Source organism: Macaca nemestrina, chromosome X (genome assembly GCF_043159975.1).
Source record: "Macaca nemestrina isolate mMacNem1 chromosome X, mMacNem.hap1, whole genome shotgun sequence".
Lineage (NCBI taxonomy): Eukaryota > Metazoa > Chordata > Mammalia > Primates > Cercopithecidae > Macaca > Macaca nemestrina.
In genome coordinates, this window is record NC_092145.1 from 60318640 (window position 1) to 60346460 (window position 27821).

Here is a 27821-nt window from a genome sequence, read left to right on the forward strand (position 1 = left end):
ACACATTAACTACCTCTTGATATTTTCTGTGTTTTTAAATTTTAACCATTGTATTGTGTATGTAATGATTTTCAATTTGGTATTAATATACATATTTCCTAGTGAGTAATGATGTTAGACATATAGGTTTATTGTCATTTCCTTGTTCTGCTACTTTTGGTTGGGTTATTTGCCTTTTCTTATTAATATGTTGAGATTCTTTATATTTGGGGATATGAGTATTATTATATATTATATATACTTTTAATTAAAAAAAAAATTTAAGGAGCTGGATCTGTTTCCAATTATTTGTGCTTCTTTTGCTCCTAATGCTCAGTTTTCAAATGGTGGCAATAATGTCCAATTTAATGCCTTACAAATTAAATTTTTAAAAAGAAATGAAAGCTGCCATTTCTAACTATGGACCTCAATCTCCTTTTATCCTTGGTCTTCTTGATATTTTTCATCAGAAAATTTGGTAATTCCTATAGACTGGAAGACTTTGGGGAAGGCTTTTCTTGATCGTTCTCAGTGGTTACAATTGCACAGCTGGTAAATGAACAAGGCACATGTATAGGCTAGGAAAAATATTATGTGTGATCCCCCTGGGCCCACTGAGGAACAACTCACAGGCACGGGCCAATATGCTATTCTTAATGCTCAGGCTGGTTTAGATGATGTTGCCCTTACTCAAATCAAGACTTTGTTTTTAAGGGCCTGAAATAAGGTAGAGATAACAGGAAAATGTTCCCTTTCCTCTGTGAAGATTTTACAGAGCACAAATGAACTATATCCAGATTTCGTAGCCTGTCTTCAGGATGCTGTCTTCAAAATTGTGGGTGCTGGCCTTGCTTCAAAAATTTTGTTACAAACATTGTCTTTTAAAAATGCTTATGCTGACTGTTAAAAATTGTTAAAATCATTAAAGGCCAATGGGGCCAATTTAGATAAATATATTAAAACTTGTGTTAGTGTTGGAGGGGCTATTTATAATGCTCAATTATTTGCTGGAGCTTTGTCTAAAGCCTTAAAAGGAAATAACAAACAAGGTGTTTGCTTTCAGTGTGGTAAACCTAGACATTTCAAAAAAGAATGTCATAAAAATTGAACACTTTTATCTCTCAAGGCAGAAAGCTGCCTTCAGAGGTGTACAAATATTGTGGTAAAGGTCGACATTGGACAAATAAATGTCGTTCCAAAACTGATAAAAGTGGAAATTTACTGTCTCCTCTCCTGGGAAACGGGAGCCAGGGCCCACAGGCTTGGGGCCCCAACAATTACAATACAAGTCTACTACAATATTCAGTGAGCAATGGCCTACAACATTAAGGAATAAATTCAAGTCCTCCTTAAGGATCCCACACCTTACCCCAGTTTCTCAGCTTTATGCGGCAACGAAGCAGAGCGCCGCTGCTGACTTAGCTATTACTCAGCCTTATACTTTGTCTCCTAATAGAGGAGTATATAAATTAGCTATTAGAGTGTGTAGCCCTTTGCCAAAAGGACATGATATTACTAATAAAATTTTTATTTTTGTACAAGTTTCACAATTTATACGCCTAGAGGCAGGGGAATGTATTCTCAATAGAGAGGGTTTTGTAGCACAGAAAAAACTGTTTTTTGGGAAACTTTAGTTTCTAATCAAAAGCCCTTATGTTCATTGCACATTAATGGGATAGTTTTAAAAGAGTTAATTGATACGGGGGTGAATATGTCTATTATTTGTTTAAATTAGTGGCCTATACAATGGGAAAAAAAGACAAGTTTCAGTTATACTCACTGGCTTGGGTGCTGCTTCTGTGATTTTTCAAGACGTAGAACCTTTAACCTGTGTCGGTCCTAAAGGTCAACAAGGTCAAGTGTTTTTTTTTTATTTTTATATTGTTCCTATCAATATTAATTTTTGAGAACAAGATCTTTCACAACAATTTGCTGCTTTTTTAAACATTCCTCATATTTCCTCAGCTGCCAAAAATATGATGTTCAAAATGGGCTACAATCCTTTAAACTCATAGCCACCACTCCTATTTAGGTGAAACAGTGACCATTATTTAAAGAAATACTTAGGACTCTAAAAGAGTAAGTCAAAAAACAAATGGCCGAGAGGAATATAAAGCCACGTATTTCTGCATGGAATTCCCGTCTTTGTCTTGTCTTAAAACTATAAATGTTTACATTAAACCTAGGGAAAGTTTACAGCCTGGTCTTCCTAATCCTGCCCTTATCCCACAAAGTTAAAACCAGTGAAAAGCAGCAAGATGCTTTTGTATCATTACAAACTCAGCTTTCTTTCTACTCACTTAATATTGCCACAGAAAAAATTTAACTGGATTTTCTTATTCAATATTTAGGTTATACCTTGGGGGCACAAAATATTCGACCCCAAAAAATTCAAATTCGACTTGATCATTTAAAAACATTAAATGATTTTCAAAAGCTTCTAGGAGACATTAATTGGATGTGTCCTGTTTTAGGAATACCAACATATCAGTTATAACTGATATGTTAATCTTTTTTCTATTCTAGAAGGAGACAGTCACTTGGACAACTCACGCCATTTAACTCTTTTGGCTTTACAGGAACTCCAGCTTGTTGAAGAGCAACTTCAAGAGGCCCTTCCTTTTGTTTATTTCATACTTTACCTTCTCCCACAGGAATGATTCATCAAACTAGTCGACCACTAAAATGGATCTTTTTGTCCAATAAAATATCTAAACGCTTGGCTACTTATATCGATCGTTTAGCTGAACTGATCATCAAAGGACGGCATCACTGTCGACAACTTTGGGGAGGAGATCCTTCCTTAATTATCTCTCAATTCGCTCATAGTCAGATCACTTATCTTCTTGCAACTTCTGATTCTTGGCAAGAAGCTTCATCAATCTTGAGTTACAGTTTATCCTTATCCCTCGGTGCAATAAGGAGAATTGTTTGCTATTCTCATGGTCTTACTTGATTTCCCTACTACTGGTTGTAACATTGTTAGTGATTCTCAATACGCCGTTTATGTTACTTCTTATATTTCTCAGGCCACTTTACCTCTTTGTGCTACTTCTTCTCTTCAGAAATTCTTTTCTTTGTTATCCTTTACTTTGAGCCAACGTCGAGCTCCTTTATTCATCACTCATCTTCGTTCTCATTCTCAACTTTCTGGACCATTAGTTCATGGTAATACTCAGATTGATTTGCTTTTAATCGGCCACCTACATGCGGCAGAACAAAAATATACTCTACATCACACTAATAGTTCTGGCCTTCAACGTTGTTTTCATTTAACTCATAAACAAGCTCGTTCTCTTATTCGAGCTTGTCCTTCCTGTGCTCCTTTGAGCATTCCATCCTTCCATCCTGGGGTTAGTCCACGAGATGTCCCTTCTTTTGGACGATTAAAATGTTCATCATACCATTGATACCTTTTCTCATTTCTGTTATTACTCATCTCTTAGTTTGTTTCGCCATCATGGGCATTCCTCTTATACTTAAAACTGATAATGCCCCTGCTTATGTCTCTCATAAATTACAAGTTTTCTTACAGCAATACAATATTCAACATATCACCGGTATCCCGGGCAACAGTCAAGGTCAAGCCATCATTTAGCGCGCAAATTTAACTTTAAAAACTTAACTATTAAAACAAAACAAAAAGGGGGAAATGAGCCCCCCAGAAACCAGATTTTGAAACCAGATTTTGAAGGTTCTTTTTACCTTAATTTTTTTGAATCAATGGAGACAATTGCAAGATTCCGCTGCCGTAACCCATCTTTCCTCACCTCCCTCGGTGATAGTCCCTGCTGACAGTTTAAAGGTTTGGTATCCTAATGAAGAAGGTAAGTATGTTCAAGGGCAAGTTCTAAAACAGGGACGGGGCTATGCTCTTGTCCTTACAGGGAGCGGACCTGAGTGGTTTCCTACAAGATGATTGAAACCCTGTTGAAAAGAAAACTGGATTCAGCATGCATTTCTTCCTTTGTTGGATGTGCCTCGGCGGGGGACTTATTTCTCTTAGTGAGGCTTTGTATGAATATTGGACTTATATTCCCTTTCCGCCCTTGTATCAGGGAGTCGCCTGGGGGGAGGCAGAAATTAAGGTTTTCACCAATGACACTACTTGGATGCCGTCCCCCTATATAGACAAGGACAATATAGAATGGGAAACAGGAATTATAAACAACACATATCAATTTGGAGTGGAAGGAGTTCCAATATGTATGGGAAATAGTTCTCATTGTCTCCGAAGATCGCATGAAGCCTGGGCTGTTCGTTATAATCATAGTCATGTGGCTGCTAATACTGTTATTATTGTAACTAGAAGTTTTTAATATAATCATACTGTATATAGTAATGAAACTATTCCTAGTTCTTTACTTTTTTGTCCTATTCTAGAGGTTTCTCCTAATATTGAGGTGCTGGAGTGACAATGTCGGGGAACTAAACCCCGGATTTTATTAGAATACAATGGGATGCAAATAACTGATTGAAGTGTGCACGGTGATTTTCAAACAAAATTTAGTCACATACCTTTGAAATGACACTGGGTAAATAAAAGTATTGCTGCTAACAGTAATGAAACCTTGGTATGGCGTGAAGGAGGCCTGAAGTACAGAGTTATTTTTGGAAGTTGTTAGCTGCAGGCGATGCCATTAGCACTTTTGTGGGGAATATGCCCCTTAATCTTTCTAACCCGAATAACTCCTTTCATATTTAGTTATATCGAAATACCTCCTGATATATTATTGCTTGTGTCCGTAAGCCCTACCTATTATTAGCAGGGAATTTGACATGGGATAATGATACGGGGATTGTTAATTTTACAGATACGTGTACATTTTTGTCTTGCCTCAATCATTCCTGGTGGCACAACTTTACTGAGGATATTTATATCCTCAGGGCTCGTAAGGAAATTTGGCTACCTGTTAACCTTACGTGACCGTGGGGGGCATCACCTCTTGAGATTTATATTTGGACTTCTCTCCAGTGAACCCTCCGTGCCCTTGGACTTATAATTGCCTCAGTGATGAGCCTTGTCGCCATCGTCTCCACTGCAGCCATAGCAGGGCTCACTCTTCATCAAAGCATACAAAATGCTGAATTTGTGCAGCAATGGCACGAACAATCTCACCGGTTATGGCTTCAACAACGAAACATTGATTCTCAACTTGCTGAAAGATTGGACAACACGGAACAAGCCTTGACATGGCTTGGAGATCAGCTCACTGTCCTCAGTATTCGGATAACATTACAATGTGATTGGAACTCCACTCAATTTTGTGTAACGCCTGTGCTTTTTAACATCTCTCAAAATTGGACCGTAATCCAAAAATTATTAATAGGCCATAAAAATATTAGTTTGGACATCCAAGAGCTCACTCAGAACATTTCTGAAGCATTTCGACAACAATTACATGTGTTGTCCGGAACTGTAACCCTTCAGGAGCTGGGTCAGCGCCTTGCTGCCTTTAACCCATGGACCCAGATGAAGACATGGATTTCTACAATCTCTGGAAGTATATTGCTTTGGGCACTTGGATTGGGTCTACTTCTTTTGGTGATTCGATGCTCCCTCCATCGCCTCCAAACACAAAAGAAAACACAAGAACAAATATGGGCTACCTTTTTAGGATTGAGGCAAAACAAAAAAAAAAGGGGGGAAATGCAGGGGCCTTTGAAAACAGTATGCTGAGAATAGATAGGGCTCAAGGACAGTATCTCCTATTGAACTTTTAATGAACTCCCGTAGGCGCCAAGAAGGCGGGCAGATAAGGAAGAGCATAGAAACAAAGAACTGAGTAGAAGGTTACATCTGGGAAAAGAAAGTTTGTTGGCCGGGCGCGGTGGCTCACGCCTGTAATCCCAGCACTTTGGGAGGCCGAGGCGGGCGTATCACAAGGTCAGGAGATTGAGACCACGGTGAAACCCCGTCTCTACTAAAAATACAAAAAATTAGCCGGGCGCGGTTGTGGGCGCCTGTAGTCCCAGCTACTCGGGAGGCTGAGGCAGGAGAATGGCGTGAACCCGGGAGGCGGAGCTTGCAGTGAGCTGAGATCGCACCACTGCACTCCAGCCTGGGCGACAGAGCGAGACTCCGTCTCAAAAAAAAAAAAAAAAAGAAAGTTTGTTTTGCATTGCATTCTTTCTGCTGACGTGGGGTTTATGGAGTATAAATAAAGTGAGGCGGAGGCTCTGGGTGCGGCCGCCATGTTCTCTGTGCGTCTTTGTCTTTTGTGTGTTCTTTCATTCTCCACCACCCCCGGCATGGACCCCAACACAACATTCCAGTAAAAACCTTGGTAAAACAAGCAGTTTTCCAATTGTGCCCTGTTGCAAAAGGAAACATTCTTATTGCACTTATGCAAATAACTATATTTCCATATGTTAAAAATACAGTTCCCAAATTCTAGAGAAATTAGGTAGAAAGAAATATGCTCCAAATTTTGTTCACAGAAATATGCTTAACTCCATTGTTCAAATCTGTAAATAGCTTAAAAGACAAGTTTCTTGACTCTGAAAAACAAAACAAAGGATCAGCAATGTTTTAAGCAAAAAGGCAAAAAGATTACTTCAGTCTTCTATTAATTCAGTCCATGAAGCTAACTCCTTTTTGATATTCATGAACATTTTAGCTCTCTATGAGTTCTGAAGGTGTTTTCCTTCATTCTAATGTCACAATGTCCAAAGTTATTAAAAAACTACTTTCAAGAGCACCTAACAAAGTCCTACACATTGATTAGAAATCACCTTTGAAGAGTATCAAGACAGCAAAAGTCTGTGAATGACAAATCTTAGGACAGCCATTATTAAAATCACAGTTGACTAGAAATTAATGACTTCTGTGGCATACAAAAGTTTCACATAACAATTATAATTATTAATACCATAAACTAAGTCATATTAAAATTATGAGTTTCCCAAAATTTTGGAATACATCTCTGTAACATTTATATAAATATAGCCCAAAGAAAACCAAATATTATTTTATATTTGACAATGCCTCCTATGTGATTTTTACAAATAAGCTGAATATGTCTCATTTGGACTTTGAGGGACTAGTATCAGGAAATTAATGAAAATTAATATCAGAAAATTAATGAGGACCTAACTTAGAATTTGACTTTGGAAAGTTTGTCAAGCATAAAAAGTTTAAAATACTTGATATCACAAAATATGATCACAGGTCGTTATAAAATGTCATTAATTTAACCAAAGTGATAAAGATTCCTTTTTAAAAAGGTGAAAATCTTTATTCTTTGAGAGAGCAGACAATTTCACAAACAATAACCTCTAATAAAGACAGTGCAAGGCCAATTAAATCTCTCAATATCTTATAAAAATTCTATACAATTTTAATCATCTTGACCATAAGATAATTTCCACAAACTTTCTTGTAACCTTTATAATTTGTATTAAGGAGTCAGTTAATATGCCAAGGAAACCCTGTTCATCTGACACAGGGGCCCAGATGCTGGTTTTGCATCCGTGTGACAATGATACTAATGGTTAATTTCTAGGGAAACTGAACTAATTTTCTATCTTAAAATTAGCCCTTACAATCTCATGTGTTCACCTTCTCCTAGATATTCCATGGCCCTTGAGATGTTGAATAGTTTTAATTTCTGGCCCTGTTTCTCACAAAAAAAGTTCATTTTGATTGGCATCTTCTACTGGGTCTGAAGAAGAGAATTTAATTTAAGCTGTCAGTGTGTTAGATTTAGCAGGACTTGTTGTCCTTTATAGACCCAGGAGTAAAAGCCCTGTAATTCAATGGCATAAGGACTTTAAAAGTATGTACGGAAAGTCACATGGATGTAATTACTGTAATTAAAATACTTTTTAGTCTGCTTTTTTCTAAGCAATCCAAAGCTTAATAATGACATAGGGATTATTTTGCAAAAACATAAAATCTGTTAGGCCAGTTGCAACTAGGCAAAAGAAAAGACCTTCTGTAGTGCACAGAACATCATGCTGGAAAAAAACATTTCCATTAGAGCTTTAAGGAAACGTTTTTAGCATCAGGCTACAACAAACAGAACTCAAGGGGGAAAATAACTTATGTGAACTGAAAACGAGTTAAGGAAGAGTAATATTTTGCACCTTTTAAAAGGGGAGCAAAAACGAAAAATGGTGAGACACAATAAAAGTTAAAGTTTAGGTTAAAAATATTAAAATCTGTTATAATTTATTAAGAGTAAATCAATCCCTTAATAAAATTTCATTGTTCTAGCTAATTCTTTAGCACCTACTTTTTTGTTATAGCAAAACCCAATTTTTAGGAAGGCTATTATAAATAATTTTCCTTTAATTATAGACAACTTGATAAAAATAATTTATGACATGTTTGAACTTTCTGTTTTATCTCAGACATCCTTCTTTCTTAGATAACAAGTTATTTTATTTTTGGACAAAAATTTACCATAGAAGATTATTTTTTATATAGAATCATTTTCCTTTTAACCTTTCTTGCCAAAAAATAGCTCTTTATTTTTATAACTTTACTTATATTGTTCTTATTCACTGATTACTTACACTTAAATTCACTAATAACTTTTAAATAACCTTTGAATTAGAAAAAAACATTTTCCTTTAAATAAGAACACTTTAAGAAAAATGTTGTTCTATAATAAGAAAACTGGAATGAACCAGAAATTTAATAAATATTTGTTATTTAGCTTAATATAACTTTAGATTTTAAATTATATGACAAGATTATCTATAAGCACCTATTCCATTATATTTACCTAACTTTTTTTTAATAGTTTACTCACATTCTTTATGAAAACTGTGATAATTATCATTTATAGTCATTTCCTTTTTAACCAATTTTATAGCATAAATTTCAGGTTTTTCTAAGGAAGAACCTTAAGATTAGATAAATGTGTTATTTTGGTTTGTTTGTTCATTGCCAATAACTCAGGATTTAGCTGTTTTCATTCACTGAAGCATATATAAACCAAAATAAAATTCTAAGGCCCCCCAACCATCTGAATGGAATTCCTCCTCGGCCAGGGCTCTTAAAATTTAAGACCGGTTCAAGCCATGACGGGAAATGGGGGTTAGACATGCCTCATTATACCTCTCTGGCATTAACATCAACGCAGACTTTAAGTCTGATAAGAAACATTTTATGACTTATTCTCTCTGAGGCCTTCTACCTGGAGGCTTCACCTGCAAATATAATAAGAATTTGGGTCTCCACAATCCTTTTCCTTAACCCAGACATTCCTTTCTATTGATCCCTGGTCTTTAGATAAATGCAACCAATTGTCAACCACAAAATGTTTAAATTTACCTGTAGCTTGAATACCCCTGCTTTGAGTTATTTCCCCTTTCTGGACCAAATCAATGTATTTCTTCAATGTATTTGATGGATGTTTCATGCCTCCCTAAAATGTATAAAACCAAGCTGCACCCTGATCACCTTGGGCAAATGTTCTTAGGACCTCCTGAGGGCTGTGTCACAAGTCATGGTCACTCATACTTGGGTCAGAATAAATCTCTTCGAATATTTTACAAAGTTTGACTCTTTTTGTCAGCAAATATTAAATGCCTTATTTATTAAATATTACCTAAACAAAGATAATTCTCTTTTGGGCTGCATTCATAGCCTTATAACCTTCATGCCAAATTTTGACATCTAGCAGAGATAAATAATACATGTTGGCAATTCTGAAGTCATTTCTAACTCTATTTCACGAAAAATTTTAAAGCCAGTTTATTTATTAAAAATTTGCTTAAGTCACATGAACATGAAAAAGCATTTGGCTTAAAGTCTATTTTTTTTGATAAAGTATTTTATTTAAGCACTTTTTTTTTTGAGACAGAGCCTTGCTCTTTTGCCAAGGCTGAAATGCAGTGATGTGATCTTGGCTCACTGCAACCTTTGCTTCTCAGGTTCAAGCAATTCTTGTACTTCAGCCTTCTGAATAGCTGGGATTACAGGTGCATGCCACCATGCCTGGCTAATTTTCTTATTTTTAGTAGAGATGGGGTTTCACCTTGTTGGCCAGGCTAGTCAAACTCTTGGCCTCGAGTGATCCACCCACATTGGCTTCCCAAAGTGATGGGATTACAGGCATAAGCCACCAACCCTGGCCAAGATTTAAGTTATTTTTAAGGCCAGTCAGTCACAGCTCTTTTATACATGGTTAGTAGTGAAATATCATATACACAACACATAAATACATAGACTTATTAGACACGTAGAAGTAGATCTTACAGATTCATAAGACTCCTATTTTCCTCTTATTTTAGACTTCCATTTTGTGATAATCCATTTTATTACCCTAGGCAGTTGTCAGCAAGATAGCCCTAAATTTGCATATTAAAGAAACTCTTAAGTAAAAAAAATTAGATAACAAAATTTAAATCCCATAGTACAGAGAGAAAGAGTCTGGTGGTGAAACAGGGGCGAGGCCAGGATGGCCGACTAGTAGCAGCAGTGATTAGAGGCTCCCATGGAAAAGAAACATAATAGCGTGCATCCTCTCAGCAGAAACCCTACAAGCCAGAAGAGACTGGGGGCTAATATTCAACATTCTAAAGAAAAGAATTTTCAACCCAGAATATCATATCCAGGCAAACTAAGCTTCATAAGCAAAGCAAAGGAGAAATAAAACCCTTTCCAGACAAGCAAATGTTGAGGAATTTTGTTGCCAACAGGCATGCCTTGCAAGAGCTCCTGAAGGAAGCACTAAGTATGGAAAGGAAAAACTGGTACCAACCACTACAAAAACACACCAATATATAAAAACCAATGACCTTATGAAGAAACTACATCAACTACTGTGCAAAATAACAAAATAGCATCATGATGACAGGATCAAATTCACATATAACAATACTAACCTTAAATGTGAATGGACCAAATGCCCCAATTAAAAGACACAGACCGGTAAATTGGATAAAGAGTCAAGACCCATCAGTGTGCTGTATTCAGAAGATCCATCTCATGTGCAAAGACAAACATAGGCTCAAAATAAAGGGATGGAGGAAAATTTACCAAGCAAATGGAAAACAACAGAAGCAGGGGTTGCAATCCTAGTCTCTGACAAAACAGATTTTAAACAAAGAACAACAACAACAACAACAACAAAAAAACAAACAAACAAAAAAAAAAAAAACAAAGAAGAGCATTACCAAATAGTAAAGGGATCAATTCAACAAGAAGAGCTAACTATCCTAAATATATATGCACCCAATACAGGAGCACCCAGATTCATAAACAAGTTCTTAGAGACTGACAAACAGACTTAGACAACCACACAATAATAGAGATTTTAACACCCCCACTGTCAATACTAGACAGATCAATGAGAGAGAAAATTAACAAGGATATTCAGGACTTGAATTCAGCTCTGGATCATGTGGACCTAATAGACATCTACAGAAGTCTTTATCCCAAATCAATAGAATATGCATTCTTCTCAGTGCCACATGACACTTATTCTAAAATCGACCACATAATTGGAAGTAAAATACTCCCTGGCAAGTGCAAAATAACTGAAATCATAAAAAACAGTCTCTCAGACCACAGTGCAATGAAGTTAGAACTCAGGATTAAGAAGCTCTCTTAACACAACAAAATTACATGGACATTGAATGACATGCTCCTGAATGACTCCTGGACAAATAATTAAATTAAGGCAGAAATCAAGAAGTTATTTGAAACCCATGAGAACAAAGAGACAATGTACCAGAATCTCTGGGACACAGCTAAAGCAGTGTTAAGATGGAAATATATAGCACTAAATGCCCATATCAGAAAGCTAGAAAGACCTCAAATCAATGTCCTAACATCACAATTAAAGGAGCTAGAGAAGCAAGGGCAAATTAATTCTAAAGCTAGCAGAAGACAAGATATAACTAATATCAGAGTAGAATTGAAAGACATAGAGATATGGAAACCCCTCCAAAAAATCAATGAATCCAGGAGCTCGTTGTCTGAAAATAAAACAAAACAAAACAAAATAGATAGACTGCTAGATAGACCAATAAAGAAGAAAAAAGAGAAGAATCAAACAGACAGTATAGAAAAACAATAAAGAGGATATTTCCAATGATCCCACAGAAATACAAACCAACATAGAATACTATGAACACCTCTACACAAATAAACTAGAAAATCTAGAAGAGATGAATAAATTCTCGGACACATACACCCTCCAAAGACTAAACTAGGAGGAAGTTAAATCCCTGAATAAACTAATAGCAAGTTTTAAAATTGAGGCAGTTATTAATAGCCTACAAACCAAAAAAAAAAAAAAAAAAAAAAGTCCCAGGACCAGATGGATTCACAGTCGAATTCTACCAGAGGTAAAAAGAGGAGCTGGTACCTCCTCTTTGTTCCTTCTGAAACTATTCCAAACAATTGAAAAGAAGGGACTCCTGCCTAACTCATTTTATGAAGCCAGCATGATCCTGGTACCAAAACCTGGCAGAGACACAACAAAATAAGAACTCTGGCAGAGACACAACAAAGTAAGAAAACTTCAGGCCAATATCTCTGATGGACATTGGTGCAAAAATCCTCAATAAAATACTGGCAAACCAAATTTATCAGCACATCAAAAAACTTATCCACCACAATCAAGTTGGCTTCATCCCTGGGATGCAAGGCTGTTTCAACATATGAAATTAAATAAACATAATTCATCACATACACAGAACCAAAGACAAAAAGCACATGATTATCTCAACAGATGCAGAAAAGGCGTTTGATAAAATTCAACATCCTTCATGTTAAAAACTCTCAATAAACGGGGTATTGATAGAACATATCTCAAAATAACAGGAGCTATTTATGACAAACCCATGGCCAATATCCTATTGAATAGGCAAAAGCTGGACGCATTCACCTTGAAAACCTGTACAAGATAAGGATGCCCTTTCTCACCATTCTTATTCAACATAGTATTGGAAGTCTTGGCCAGGGCAATCAGGCAAGAGAAAGAAATAAAGGGCATTCAAATAGAAAGAGAGGATGCCAAATCGTCTCTGTTTGCAGATGACATGATTCTACATTTAGTAAAACCCATCATCTCAGCCCCAAAACTCTTCAAGCTGATAAGCAACTTCAGCAAAGTCTCAAGATATAAAATCAATGTGCAAAAGTCACAAGTGTTCCTTTCTACCAACAATAGACAAGCAGAGAGTCAAATCATAAATGAACTCCCATTCACAATTGCTACAAGAATAAAATACCTAGGAATACAGTTAACAAAGGATGTGAAAGACCTCTTCAAGGAGAACTACAAACCACTGCTCAAGGAAATAAGACACAAATGGAAAAACATTCCATTCTCATGGATAGGAAGAATCAGTATAATGAAAATGGCCATAATGACTAAAGTAATTTACAGATTCAATGCTATTCCCATCAAACTACCATTGACATTCTTCACAGAATTAGAAATAACTACTTTAAATTTCATATGGAACCAAAGAAGAGCCCATATAGCCAAGATAGATAATCCTGAGCAAGAAGAACAAAGCTGGAGGCATCATGCTACCTGACTTCAAACTATACTACAAGGCTACAGTAACCAAAACAGCATGGTACTGGTACCAAAACAGACATATAGACCAATGGAACAGAACAGGGACCTCAGAAACACCACCACACATCTACAACCATTTAATCTTCAACAAACCTGACAAAAATGAGCAATGGGAAAAGGATCTCCTATTTAATAAATGGTGGCAGTAAAACAGGCTAGCCATATGCAGAAAACTGAAACTGGACCCTTTATACAAAAATTAACTCAAGATCTGTTAAAGACTTAAATGTAAAACCTGAAACCATGAAAACCCTAGAAGAAAACCCAGGCCTACCATTCAGCACATAGGTATGGGAAAAGACATCATGACGAAAATGCCAAAAGCAATTGCAGCCAAAGCCAAAATTAACAAATGGGATCTAATTAAACTAAAGAACTTCTGCACAGCAAAAGAAGCTATCATCAGAGTGAATAGCCAGCCTACAGAATGGGAGAACATTTTTGCAGTCTACCCGTCTGACAAAGGTCTAATATTCAAAATCTACAAGGAACTTAAACAAATTTACAAGAAAGAAACATGCAACCCCATGAAAAAGTGGGCAAAAAATATAAACAGACACATCTCAAAATAAGACATTTATGTGGCCAAAAAACATATGACAAGAAAAGCTCAACATCACTGATCATTAGAGAAATGCAAATCAAAACCACAATGAGATTCCATCTCATGCCAGCTAGGACAAATTGCTGATATTTTAAAAGTAACAAGTATCAAACTGGAAAGGGTTTGATTTAGGAGCCAAACCCAGGCTACCACGGTGAAAAAAAAAAAAAAAAAAAAAGAAGAAGACAGAACCTTAACAATGGATCTGCAGTGTGGGGTGACAGCCATTGCTTTTACCATTTGGCTTGGCTAGCAAAAAGTTGGCCCTGTTAGGCAAATAAAGTCCCTCTTTTAGTCAAAAGAAAGTAATCTCCCCACTTTTTATTTTGCGGGAATTTAGCCACTTCAGAGGCCTTCTTCCCATAAATTTGAAATTTCCTTCAGATTTCATCATATCAGATAAAGTTGATCACACCCAGTGGGAAACAGACTGAAACATTAACAGAAACAGAAACAAACAACAGCAACACCACCACTACCAACAATAACAAAAAGCAGTTAAGCAAAACAAATCAATGATATCACAATTTATATGAATACTGAGCACTCTAATGATAAAGATAAATTAAGACCAGCTGGTTGTTAATAACAATTCAGCTACTTACCTAGGAATGGGTCTTAGGCTGAAGACTGCTCTCTACCATCCTAGAAGCAGAAAAAAACTCAGATTGCCTTCCCTTTTGGAAGTTTGCTCAAACTCCAGAAAGGACTTACTTTCCTTCTATCATCACGGAAGCAGGAAAACTTGCCTTCCCTGTATGAAGCAAGTGAAACTCCAAAAGGAGGGTTGTACAGCAAAACTATCTTTAGATCTTAACCAAGTTTGGGGAGATCAGGGATTTTCTGGAGGGAGAGTTTCCAGGCCTCCGCAAATTGCCCTATTGGTTTGAGCCATAAAAAAGCTCAAGCTGGTACCAAGCATCTATAGATTTGTCAAAGTCAGGGGCACCTTCCCTCAGAATCCCTCTGTGGTTAGTGATTGTGAATGCAGAATACCTGAGACAGGTCTCAGTCAATTTAGAAAGTTTATTTTGCCAAGGTCAAAACTGCACCTGTGACACGGCCTCAGGAATCCCTGAGGCATATGCCCAAGGTGGTCAGGGGTACAGTTTGCTTTTAGATATTTTATGGAGATATGACACATCAATCAATATGTGTAAGATGTACACTGGTTTGGTTCAGTAAGGTGGGACAACTCGAAGAGGGGCTTTGAAGCTAGAAGTAGATAAGAGAAAAATGGTTGCATTCTTTTGAGTCTTTGATTAGCCTTCCACTGAATACAAAATTTAGTCTGGCTCACTGAATCTGCATTTATAAATAAACAGTAGGGTAGAGGGAGTAATCAAATACGTGTTTGTCTCAGGTGAGCCTCAGAGGGATGACTTTGATCAGAACGGAGGCAGGTTTGCCCTAAGAAGTTCCCAGCTCGACTTTCCCGTTTAGCTTAGTCATTTTGGGGTCCCAAGATTTATTTTCTTTTGACACAAATGACAAAAAAAAAAGACAAGTTGAATCCAATGTGATGATAAAAATTCACTTTTATTTCTATTAACGTTAAAGTAATGTTTTACATTTCCCAATTACCAAATCATGCGAGGGAATTATAAAACAAAAATCACATTTTGAAGAGGCATGTAATTTCTTAAAATAATTTGGAGAAAATGTTTTTCTAGAACATAGCTTCATGTTCCTATTTGATTTCACCTTTGATTGTGATTTGGGTGTTTTATTCAAATAGCTACTGTCAAATTTCCAGTGCTTTAAATCACCTAATTAATTTCTCATTTTCACTATTGGATAAAGTTAGACTTATTCCTTTGCCTAGAAAGCATTTGCTTTTTCGTGTTCTTTTTTTTCTTTATGTAATCTTGTCTATTCTCATTTAAAAAATGAGATAGGTGAATTGCATTAAAATATATTTGCAAAACATAGCTTATCTTAGAATTATGACATTTTCAAATGAGGAAATTTAGTAATTTAATTATAAATCTATGCAAGTATTTATATGCAAACTTCAAGCATATTATGGTTGTTTTCCTGGTAGAGTGACCCAAACCTTCATTTCTGAAGGGTGTGGGCCATTTGTAGTCCTGCCTGGATTGGGCTGTTGTAGTTTCCCATGGACTTTAATCACAGGGCATGGTAATACTAAGAGACGCCCCAAGGGATCTCCTATATTACATGCATACTCTTCCTTCCCCGTCACTGTGGAGTAGTAGACTGATTTCATCTTGATAGTCTGCATCAATGACCCCAACAAACACTGTAACTCCCTTCTTAGCCTGTTGACTTAAAGGTAGGAGGAGCCCAAAGTGTCCAGGTGGCACTCTTAACTTCCAGTTTAATTGAAACGTGTGTCCCCTGGTGGAAGTGTTCCTCCCTCTGGAATTAAGACCTCTAGGCCAGCAGAATGTAATGCCATAGGAACAGGAAGGAAAAATTTTGCTAGTGGATCACTAGGGGTGATGGTGAGTGGTGCCACTTCAATTTCCACCCCTTGATTTTGGAACCCATGAATCCTGGCTATGGGAGAAAAAGTACCATATATTGGATGCTGATTCAGAGCATTCCTGGCCTTCTGGAGAACTTTGCTCCAGCCCTGCAAAGTATTGTCACCTAGTTGGCATTGTAATTGTGACTTGAAAAGGTCAATCCACCATTCGATCAATCCAGTTGCTTCAGGATGATGGGGAACATGGTAAGATCAGTGAATTCTATGAACATGAGTCCACCGCCACACTTCTTCAGTTGTAAAGTGAGTGTCTTGGTGAAAAGTCATGCTGTGTGGAATACCATGATGGTGGATAAGGCTCTCCATGAGTCAACAGATGGTAGTCTGGGCAGAAGCATTGTGTGCAGGATAGGAAAACCCATATCCAGAGTTGGTGTCTATTACAGTGAGGACAAACCTCTGCCCTTTCCAGGATGGAAAAGGGTCAATATAATTAGCCTGCCACCGGGTATTTGGCTGATTACCTTGAGGAATGGTGGCATATCGAGGGCTCAGTGTTGGTCTCTGCTGCTGGCAAATTGGGCACTCAGCAGTGACCATAGCCAGATCAGCCTTGGTGAGTGGAAGTCCAGATTGCTGAGTCCATGCATAACCTCCATCCCTACCACCATGGCCACTTTGTTCTTGGACTCATTGGGCAATGACAGAGCTGGCTGGGAGAAGAGGCTGAGTGGTGTCCACAGAATGATTCATCCTATCCACTTGATTATTAATATCCTCCTCTGCTGAGGCCACCCACTGATGGACACTCATAAGATACAAATACCTTCAGAGTTTTTGACCACTCAGAGAGGTCTATCCACATACCTCCTCTCCAAATTTCTTTGTCACCAATTTTCCAATCATGCTTGTTCCAAGCCTTTGACCATCCAGCTAAAACATTGACTATAGCCCATGAATCAGTATATAATAACACATCTGGCCATTTCTCCTTCCATGAAAAGTGCACAACTGAGTTCACTGATTGAAGATCTGTCCACTGGAAAGTTATCCTTTCACTGCTGTCCTTCAGGGATGTCCAAAAATTGGGTCGTAATGCTGTTGCTGTCCACTTTTGGTTGCTGCCTCCATATTGTGCAGAACCATCTGTAAACCAGGCCCTATTCTTCTCTTCCTCTGTCAGCTAATCATAGGGAACTCCCGATGAGGCCATAGGCAGAGGCTGGGGGAAAGAAGGCAGGATGCCAGGAGTGGAGACCATGGACATTATAGCCACTTCCTCGTGTAACTTACTTGTGCCTTTGGGACCTAAAACAGTTCTCTCATAAATAAGAGAACCGATTTTGTAATCTTAGTCATAGCAAATAAAATGATGTCAAAATGTTTTTCATTATATTTTCTGTCTTTTTTGTGTATACATATATACATATGTGTATATATACTATTAGTTATATGTGAGTGTAGTATTATTTTAAAATAAATATACACATATTGGAAACATATGTTTTTTTTCTGAAAGGAAATACTTAAGAAGTATTAAACCCCATTGCTTATTTTTCAAGTCTAAACCTGTGAAAATAAAACCTGTGAAAACAGATAATACAGAATATGACAAAGGATATTTCTGGTCATGTGTGTAGAAATGTATGCTTCAAATAATCCTAACCTAATAAAATTACATTAGATTTAGATTATGCTCCAGCAAAATTATGCATAGGTAGTGTTAAAACTATAATTGGCCTTTCACTCTAGATTAAACACTTTAGTCACTTCCCCTTATAACAGTATTTTAATTATTTTGTACTCATTAAAGTCATAGTTATGCACTCTAGCAGATATTATCCTCTTCAGTTAGAAGGGGATGTGTCAGCTCAACTATGCGTGTTAGTTTAAATTCTAGTTATATGTATTTCTTATTTCATAGTACAGTATGAAAAAAGGATTTCCAGAAGATGTAAACAAAAGAAAATATCATAAGCTCCTCCTCCACCCTCCCAATATTAGAAAGTGACATTTTCAGAGTGAAGCCAAGTAAAGAGTAAAAGTATCCACATATCATAAGCCTAAATGGTTAAAATTTATGTATCAAAACATGGTTAAAGCCTGGTTCATAAACCCAGGTTTTCAAATAAGACTCTGTAACCTGCTCCACAGGGAGAGCCCTGGAGAACAGGGAGCTGGACTTTACCCTGGGTCAGCACTCAACCTGATGGGCCTTAGGGCTTGCATGGATCTTCTAGGCAGGCCAAGATGGAAGCTAAGTCCTGTGGTCAGGACTTTTTGGAAGTGATTGAAACTGCTTGAACTTGAGATAGGGACTGAATTGATTAAAAGCCCCAGGAAGCAAAGGCTAGCAGAATCTCTCTCACATCAACTTGTTATTCTGACTCAGGATACACAGACCCATATTAAATGCCTTTCAAAAGTTCCTCACAGCAGGAAAAGAGGGAGTACTTGCTGGGTTAGCTAGAGAACCTGGTCTGCCTAGACACCGGCTTCAGGTGATTTGGAGTACCAAATTTAAACAAAAGTTAAGTTCCCTGAACAGTGGATATGAATCTTTTCTCCCCCTACAAGTACTTGTATGATCTCAACCTCATGTCCTAGGGTCTAGGAGATCTAATTTACTTGCACATTTCTCCTTCATAATTATAATGAATTCTAACCACTTCATTTCACCCTCAAGTATAAACACTTGTATAATCTTTTCCTGCACTTTTTTGTTTTCATTTTTATTTTAAGGTAAATAATTTATTATTACCTGAGGAAATGAATGCTGATTTCTTCTCTCTAGAATGAGAGCAGGTCAACATCATGTGGTACTTTGTGGCAGTGACTAATGATATACAATAACCCTTCGGCCTCCCACTCATTCCAGTTCACCCATTTACGGCTCCAAATGTCTTGTATGTCAACACTACGCTTCTATAATTTCAAATGTGGGGACTCCCTTGTCATGAGATGGGTACAAAACATATTAAAAAAAATGAATAGCTCCGGTGATGCTGATTCAGTTACACCTCAGCAGCCTCTCTTTTTTCTGCTGCTGCTTCGACCCAAGTAAGGCAGACAATGATATCGATGAACACAGTAGAATTTACTGTAGCTGAATTCTCTTTCTAATTGGCAGTTGCATACCAGTAGAGTGTCAACATGTGGCAAACATTAGCTTCCAGAAATAAGAAATGAATTAATTTAGGAGAGATTCTAAGCAAAAGATATAAAATGAAGAGGTGAATAGCGAAGATTTCACCCTAAATTTGAAAATTTACAGTCAAGAGCAAGCCTTGATGTTATGATTATCTTTAGCATTTATTTATGTTCTCTTCTTAGTACTCTTTCCAAAATTTAATCCTATTCTCACATTTAGACACCTAATGTTTCATACTTTCCAAACACCTACCTTAATTATTAGACTGCTGCAGTATGGATTTATTATACCTTTGGAAGCTAAAGGCAAATGCCAGTGGTTTATCACATATGATTATAAAATCTCCTCTCCTGATTCTAAAGGTAGGACATCCATCTCTCTTTTTTTTCCTCTTCATATATTTTTCCCTTGATTCCCTCCTGAATCAGTAAAAAAGCTATCTCTGGCCAATCGATTTACCTACATATACTGCTATCCCAGGTCATAAATAATATTTCTTTCCTAGTTGTTATTCAAAATAATTATATTTTTTAAAGTTTCCTTTTTTAGTTTTTAAACTAATAAAAGAACATTTAACATACAGTAACAAGCACCTATTTTAATTATACGTTACCATGAGTATTGGTATACAATTTTTAGAATATTTTCTTGTTTTTCTTTTAATCATAATATCGTAACATTGGTAACTTTTTTCTTCTCTCCTTTATTAATGATAACATTGGCTTGAATTTTGTCAATTTTATTAATTGTTCATTAAACCCTCTTTTTGTTACATTCTCTTACTCTCTTTCCCTATTTGTTGATTTTCACTCTTACTGTTATTTTTTTTTCTTCTACTTACTTGGGGTTTTGGATTCAAATTGCTCTTTTTTTCTAGATTCCCAGAGGTAGCGTAGGGTTAGCTCATTGATTTTAAGTGTTTTTTTTTTCTCCTGTTGTTTTTTTTTAATTGTATGTATTTATCATGTACAACATAATGTTCTGAAATATGTATACATTGTGAAATGTTTGAATTGAGCTAATTAACTTATGCATTACTTTACATACTTATTTGTAGTGAGAATGCCTATGTATTACTTCATTCTTATGCTGCTATGAAGAACTGCTCGAGAGCACATAATTAATAAAGGAAAGAGGTTTAATTGACTCATAATTCCACAGGGCTGAGGATGCCTCAGGAAACTTACAATCGTGGTGGAAGGGGAAGAAAACATGTTGTTCTTCACATGATGGCAGGAAGGAGTAGTTCAGAACAAAGGGGGGGAAAACCTCTTATAAAATCATCAGATCTCATGAGAACTCACTCACTATCATGAGAACAGCATGGGGGAAACGCCCCCATAACCTAATTATCTTCCACAAGATCCCTCACCTAAGACAATGGAATTTTAATTTGGATTACAAGTCAAGATGAGATTTTGCATGGAGACTAACCAAGCAGTATTATTTCACCCCTGACCCCTCCCAAATCTTATGTCCTCACATTTCAAAACACAATCATGCATTTCCAATAGCCTCCCAGAGTCTTAACTCATTCCAGCATTAACCCAAAAGTCCAAGTCCAAAGTCTCATCTGAGACAAGGCAAATCCCTTTTGCCTAAAAGCCTGTAAAATCAAAATCAAAACAGTTAATTCCAGGATACAATGGGGGTAAGCATTGGGCAAATACACCCATTCCAAATGGCAGAAATTGGCCAAAACAAAGAGGCTACAGACCCCATGCAAATCTAAAATCCAACGAGGAAGTAATTAAATCTTAAAGCTCCTAAATCTCCTTTGACCCCATGTCTCACATGCATGTCAGACTGATGCAAGAGGTGGGCTTCCACAGCCTTGAGCAGCTCCAACCCTGTGGCTTTGAGGGTACAGCTCCCCTCTAGGTTGCTCTCGTGGGTGGGCATTGAGTGTCTGTAGATTTCCAGGTGCATGGTGCAAGCTGTAGGTGGATCTATCATTCTGGAGTCTGGCGGATGGTGGCCCACTTCTCACAACTCTACTAGGCAGTGCCCCAGTGGAGACTCTATGTGGGGCCTCCCACCTCACATTTCCCTTCCACATTGCCCTAGCAGAGGTTCTCCATGAGGACTCCATGCCTGCAGCAAACTTTTGCCTTGACATCCAGACTTTTTCATACTTCCTCTGAAATCTATGGAGGGTCTCAAACCTCAATTATTGACTTCTGAGCACCTGCAGGCTCAAGGCCACATGGAAGCTGCCAAGGCTTGGGGCTTGCACACTCTGAAGTAAAGGACTCAGTTCTACATTTAGCATGCTGGGATACAGGGCACCAAGTCCCTAGGCTGCAAACAGCATGGGAGTCCCGGACCTGGCCCATGAAATAAGTTTTCCTTTTTGGGCCCCTGGATCTGTGATGGGATGGGTCTGCTATGAAGGTCTCTGACATGTCCTGGAGACATTTTCCTCATTGTCTTGGTGACTAACATTTGGCTCCATGTTACTAATGCGAATTTCTGCAGCTGGCTTGATTTTTTCCCCAGAAAATTGTTTTTTGTTTTTGTTTTTGTTTTTTTCTATCACATCATTAGCCTGAAAACTTTCCAAACGTTTATGCTCAGCTTTTTCTTGAATGATTTGTTACTTATAATTTTTTTCTGCCAGATACCCTAAATCACCTCTCTCAAGTTCAAAGTTTCACAGGTCTCTAGGGCAGAACAAAATGCTGCCAGTCTCTTTGCTATAGCAAAGCAAGGATTACCTTTATTCCAGTTCCCATTAAGTTCCTCATCTTCATCTGAAACCAGCTCAGCCTGGACTTCATTGTTCATATCAGTATCAGCATTTTGGTAAAAGCCATTCAACAAGGCTCTAAAGTTCCAAACTTTTCCACATTTTCTTGTCTCCTCCTGAGTCCTCCAAACTGTCCCAACATCCACCTATTACCCAGTTCCAAAGTCACTTCCACATTTTTGTGTGTCTTTATAGCAGCACCTCCACTCTCCAGTGCCAATTTACTGTATTAGTTTTGTTCTCATCCTGCTATAAAGAACTGCCCATGAATGGGTAATTTATAAAGGAAAGAGGTTTAATTAATTCACAGTTATACAGGGCTTGGGAGGCCTCAGGAAGTTTATAATCATGTTGGAAAGAAAAGCAAACATGTTCTTCTTTACATGGTGGCAGGAAGGAGAAGTGCAGAGCAAGAGGGGTAGGGGAGAATCCCCTTATAAAACCATCAGATCTCAGGAGAACTCACTCACTATCATGAGAACAGCATGGGGGAACTGCCCCATAATCTAATCACCTCCCACAAGATCCCTCCCACAACATATGGGGATTATAATTCAAGATCAGATTTTGGGCTGAGACACAGACAAACTATACCAGCTTATGTGTTAGTCCATTTTCACACTCCTGATAAAGAACTACCCAAGACTGGGCAATTTATGAAAGAAAGAAGTTTAGTCAACTTAGAGTTCCACATGGCTGGGAGGTCTCACAATCATGGCAGAATGCAAAAGGCACATCTCACATGGCGGCAGAAAAGAGAAGAGAGCTGTGCAGAGAAACTGCCCTTTTTAAAACCATCAAAACTCATGAGACTTATTCACTGTTACAAGAACAACATGAGAAAGACCTGCCCCTCTGCCCCCAAGATTCAATTACTTCCCACTGGGTCCCTCTCACAACACATGGGAATTCAAGATGAGATTTAAATGGTGACACAGCCAAACCATATCATTTCACCCCGGCACCTCCCAAATCTCATGTCCTCACATTTCAAAACAAATAATGCCTTCCCAACAGCTCCCCAAAGTCTTAATTCATCTCAGCATTAACTCAAAAGTCCACAGCCCAAAGTCTCATCTGAAACAACACAAGTCCCTTCTGCCAATGAGACTGTAAAATCAAAAGCAAGTTCGATACTTCCTAGATACAATGGGGTTACAGGCATTGGGTAAATACAGACATTTCAAATGGGAAAAAAAAAAAAAAAAAAAAAAAAAAAAAAAAAAAAAAAAAACACATTGGCCAAAACGGAGGGACTACAGGCCCTATGCAAGTCCAAAAACCAGGAGGGTAGTCAAATCTTAAAACTCCAAAATGATCTCCTTTGACTCCATGTCTCACATCCAGGTCATGCTGATGCAAAATGTGGGCTCCCACAACTTTGGGAATCTCCACCCCTGTGACTTTGCAGGGTATAGCTCCCGTTCTGGCTGTCTTTCAGGCTCCCATTGAGTGTCTGTGGCTTTTCCAGGTACATGGTGCAAGCTGCTCCTTGATCTACCATTCAGGAGAACGGCGGATGGTGGCACTCTTCTCACAGCTCCACTAGGCAGTGCCTCCGTGGGAACTCTGTGTGAGGGCTCCAACCCCACATTTCCCTTCCACACTTCCCTAGCAGAGACTCTCTCTGAGGGCTCTGCCCCACAGCAAACTTCTGCCTGAGCATTCACGCATTTCCATACATCTTCTGAAATCTAGGCAGAGGTTCTCAAACACCAATTCTTGACTTCTGTGCACTCACAGGCTCAACATCACATGGAAGGTGCCAAGGTGTGGGGCTTACACCATCTGAAACCATGGCCTGAGCTCTACACTGGCCCCTTTTAGCCACAGCTCGAGCAGCTGGGACACAAGGCACCAACTCTCTAGACTACATACATCATGGGGACCCGAGGCCTGGCCCACAAAACCACATTTTCCTCCTAGTCCTCCAGGCCAGTAATGGCAGAGGCTGCGGTGAAGACATGTGACATGCCCTGGAGACATTTTTCTTATTGTCTTGGGGGTTAACATTCGGCTGCTTGTTACTTATGCAAATTTCTGCAGCTGGCTTGAATTTCTCCTCAGAAAAGGGGATTTTCTTTTCTATTACATTTTCAGACTGCAAATATTCCAAACTTTTACACTCTGTTTCCCTTATAAAACTGAATGCCTTTAATAATACCCACGTCTGTTATAAAACTGAATGTCTTTTACAGCACCTCTTGAATGCTTTGCTGCTTAGAGATTTCTTCTGCCAGATAACCTAAATCATCTCTGTCAAGTTCTAAGTTTCACAAATCCCTAGGGCAGTCTCTTTGCTAAAACGCAACAAGAGTCACTTTTGCTCCAGTTCCCAACAAGTTCCTCATCTCCATCTGAGACCACCTCAGCCTGAATTTCATTGTCCATATCATTATCAGCCTTTTGGTGAAGGCCACTCAACAAGTCTCTAGGTAGTTTCAAACTTTCCCACATTTTCCTGTCTTCTACTGAGCCCTCCAAATTGTTCCAACCTCTGCCATTTACCCAGTTCCAAAGTCATTTTCACATTTTTGAGTATCTTTTCAGGAATGCCCCACTCTACTGGTACCAATTTACTGAATTAGTCTGTTTTTATGCTGCTGATAAATACATACCCAAGACTGGGCAATTTATAAAAGAAAGAGGTTTAATCGACTTACAGTTCCAAGTGGCTGGGGAGGCCTCCCCACCATGGCAGAAAGTGAAAGGCACATCTCACATGGCAGCAGATAAGAGAAGAGAGCGTGTGCGGAGAAACTCCCTTTTTTTAGATCTCATGAGACTTATTCACTATCGCGAGAACAGTACTAAAAAGACCTGCCCCCATGATTCAGTTACTTCTCACTGGGTCCCTCCCACAACATGTGGGAATTTAATAGGAGATTTTGGTGGGGACACAGCCATACCATGTCAGCCTATACGAAGCATTTTAAGCTATAAATACTTTTTCAAGCTCTATATTAATTGCCGGTGACACATTAATTTATAGTGTTTCATTTCCATTCACTGTTCATTCTAAATATTTCTATTGTGATTGCTTTTTATGACCCATGGGTTATTTAGAAATGTCATTTAATTTTCAAATACTTGGGTATTATCCAAATATCTTATGCTATCAATTTCCATTTTAATTTCACTATGCACAGAGATTATACTCTATTATTTTTAAGCCTTTTAAGTTCAGTGAAATTTGTTTTATGTCATATCACAGGTTCTCTCCTGGTGACTGTACATTTTGCACTTCAAAAAGGTTTATTTGGCTGTCGTTTGGTTTTATGATCTATAAATATCAACTAGGTCAATGTGGTTGATAGTGAAGAAATCTTTATCTTTAATGACACTCTATTTGGATTGTCAATTACTGATGTGGCAGTATTGAAAACTCCAAGTATGATGTGTATGTTTATCATTCAGTTCCTTTTGCTTATCTTGAAGCTCTTATGTGCAAAGACATTTAAGATTTCATACCTACCTTATTAATTTAGACTTTCTTTCATTATACATTATACTTTTTATTCCTAATATGCCTTGTCCTAAATCTATACTTACTTTAATATTAAGTTGCAATTCCAGCTCTCTTATGATTAGTGTTTGAATGCCATATTTATTCTATCATTTTAATTTGAAACTATTTATGCCTTCATATTTAGATATGTTTCTCATAGGCAGTAGTTTTAATCTTCCCTTTTGCTTTTCTTTCTTTTCTTGCCTTGTCTTTTCTTTTTCTTTCTTTTCAGTATGAAAACACTGTCTTTTAATCACATTTAATATAATCATCATATATCAATGTTTGTTACCTTCTTTTTGTTTTCTATTCTTCTTCTATTCAGGTTTTCCACTTTTTTTTTTTTTTTTTCTTTTAACTTTCTTTTAGATCAATTGAGGATTTTACTTTACAAATTCATTTGTCCTGGTAAGTGTTAACCCAGCAGGTCTGAGTTGCTTAAATCCTGCACAATAGAAGATGGGCCTATTTGCATAATTGACTATCGGTCAGCGCCTGGAAACTGAGGTCTTGGAATGTCCCCTATGCTACTAATTGATAAGTGTGTTTGGTACTCTTAAAATTTTAAACCATGCTGTTCCAGTTTCTCTATAAAGTCTGTGCAAACAATGTGACTTTTGATGAACATGTGCTTTGTTTCTGTGAGGTTTGTAATGACTGTAACTAAGGTCAGTCACGAAGATACTAGTAGTTGACCAACCCCCAGTAAAAACTCTGCACTTTTAGACTCAAAAGAACTTTTCTGGAAGAAAGCCCTTCAAACATGTGATTGTGATGCCTTTCTGGGGGATTAAATATGTCCTTTATGACTTCATTGACTTTTGGAATCTCATGCCTGGTATTCTCCAGACACTGCCTCGTGGTCTTATTTTCCTTTATTAGACTTTACTTTCCTTCACTAATAAATCTTATCCATGAATTTAAAAACTTCTGAGTCCTGAGAGTACCTCTAGTGCATCCCAAACCTGAGAGTGGTCTTGAAAAAAACTGATTCATCATTTTATCCACAATATTGACATACTAGCTATGCCTATTTATTGCTATTTTTAAAGATTGCTCTACGATTTTCCATATTTATCTTCAGCTCATTCCAATTTACTACCAAATAACATTACGCCACCTTAAATCTAATATAAAAATCTACAACATAATACTACTTTTTACCTCTCATTTAAAAAAAAATATGACAGACCTTTTTTCTCTTATAAAACATCAAAACTTGCTTATACTGAAGGTGAATTTTTCCCCTTAAATGATAATAGAACATGATATAGATAGTAGACTGAGTATTGTTCTAATTTTTTATTACTTATATGATTATGATATGCAGTGATTCTTTTAAACATTGGCTTTATTATGCTGTCTATATTTAACCATTAATTACTGCTTAGTAATAGATACTGTTCATTTAATGTATTGTGCACCTACGTATTAAATGCATTATTCATCAGATACAGAATACATTTTGACAACGGGGACCTGTTAAGAGAGAGATTAATGTGTTTTACAGTGATATTTTTAAAAATTCAATTGCCTTATAAAGGTAAAGTGGAAAAAAGTATGTATAAGATACATATATTCTGATGAAATAATGGAATTATAGTCATCATAAAGTGAAATACTTGTGCATTCTAGTTGGAATGCTTCTATAAAAAATTTTAGAATTGTGTGTATGTTCTAAATATTTATTACAAAATAATTTTCTAATAATTGCACAGTGTCTGTTTTGTCAGTTCAACTATCTACACAATGCAAACATAGTATATTTGAAAGTAAATAGCCAGAATGGTGAAAATGAGATTTCTACAATAGATACACTGGCATTTTT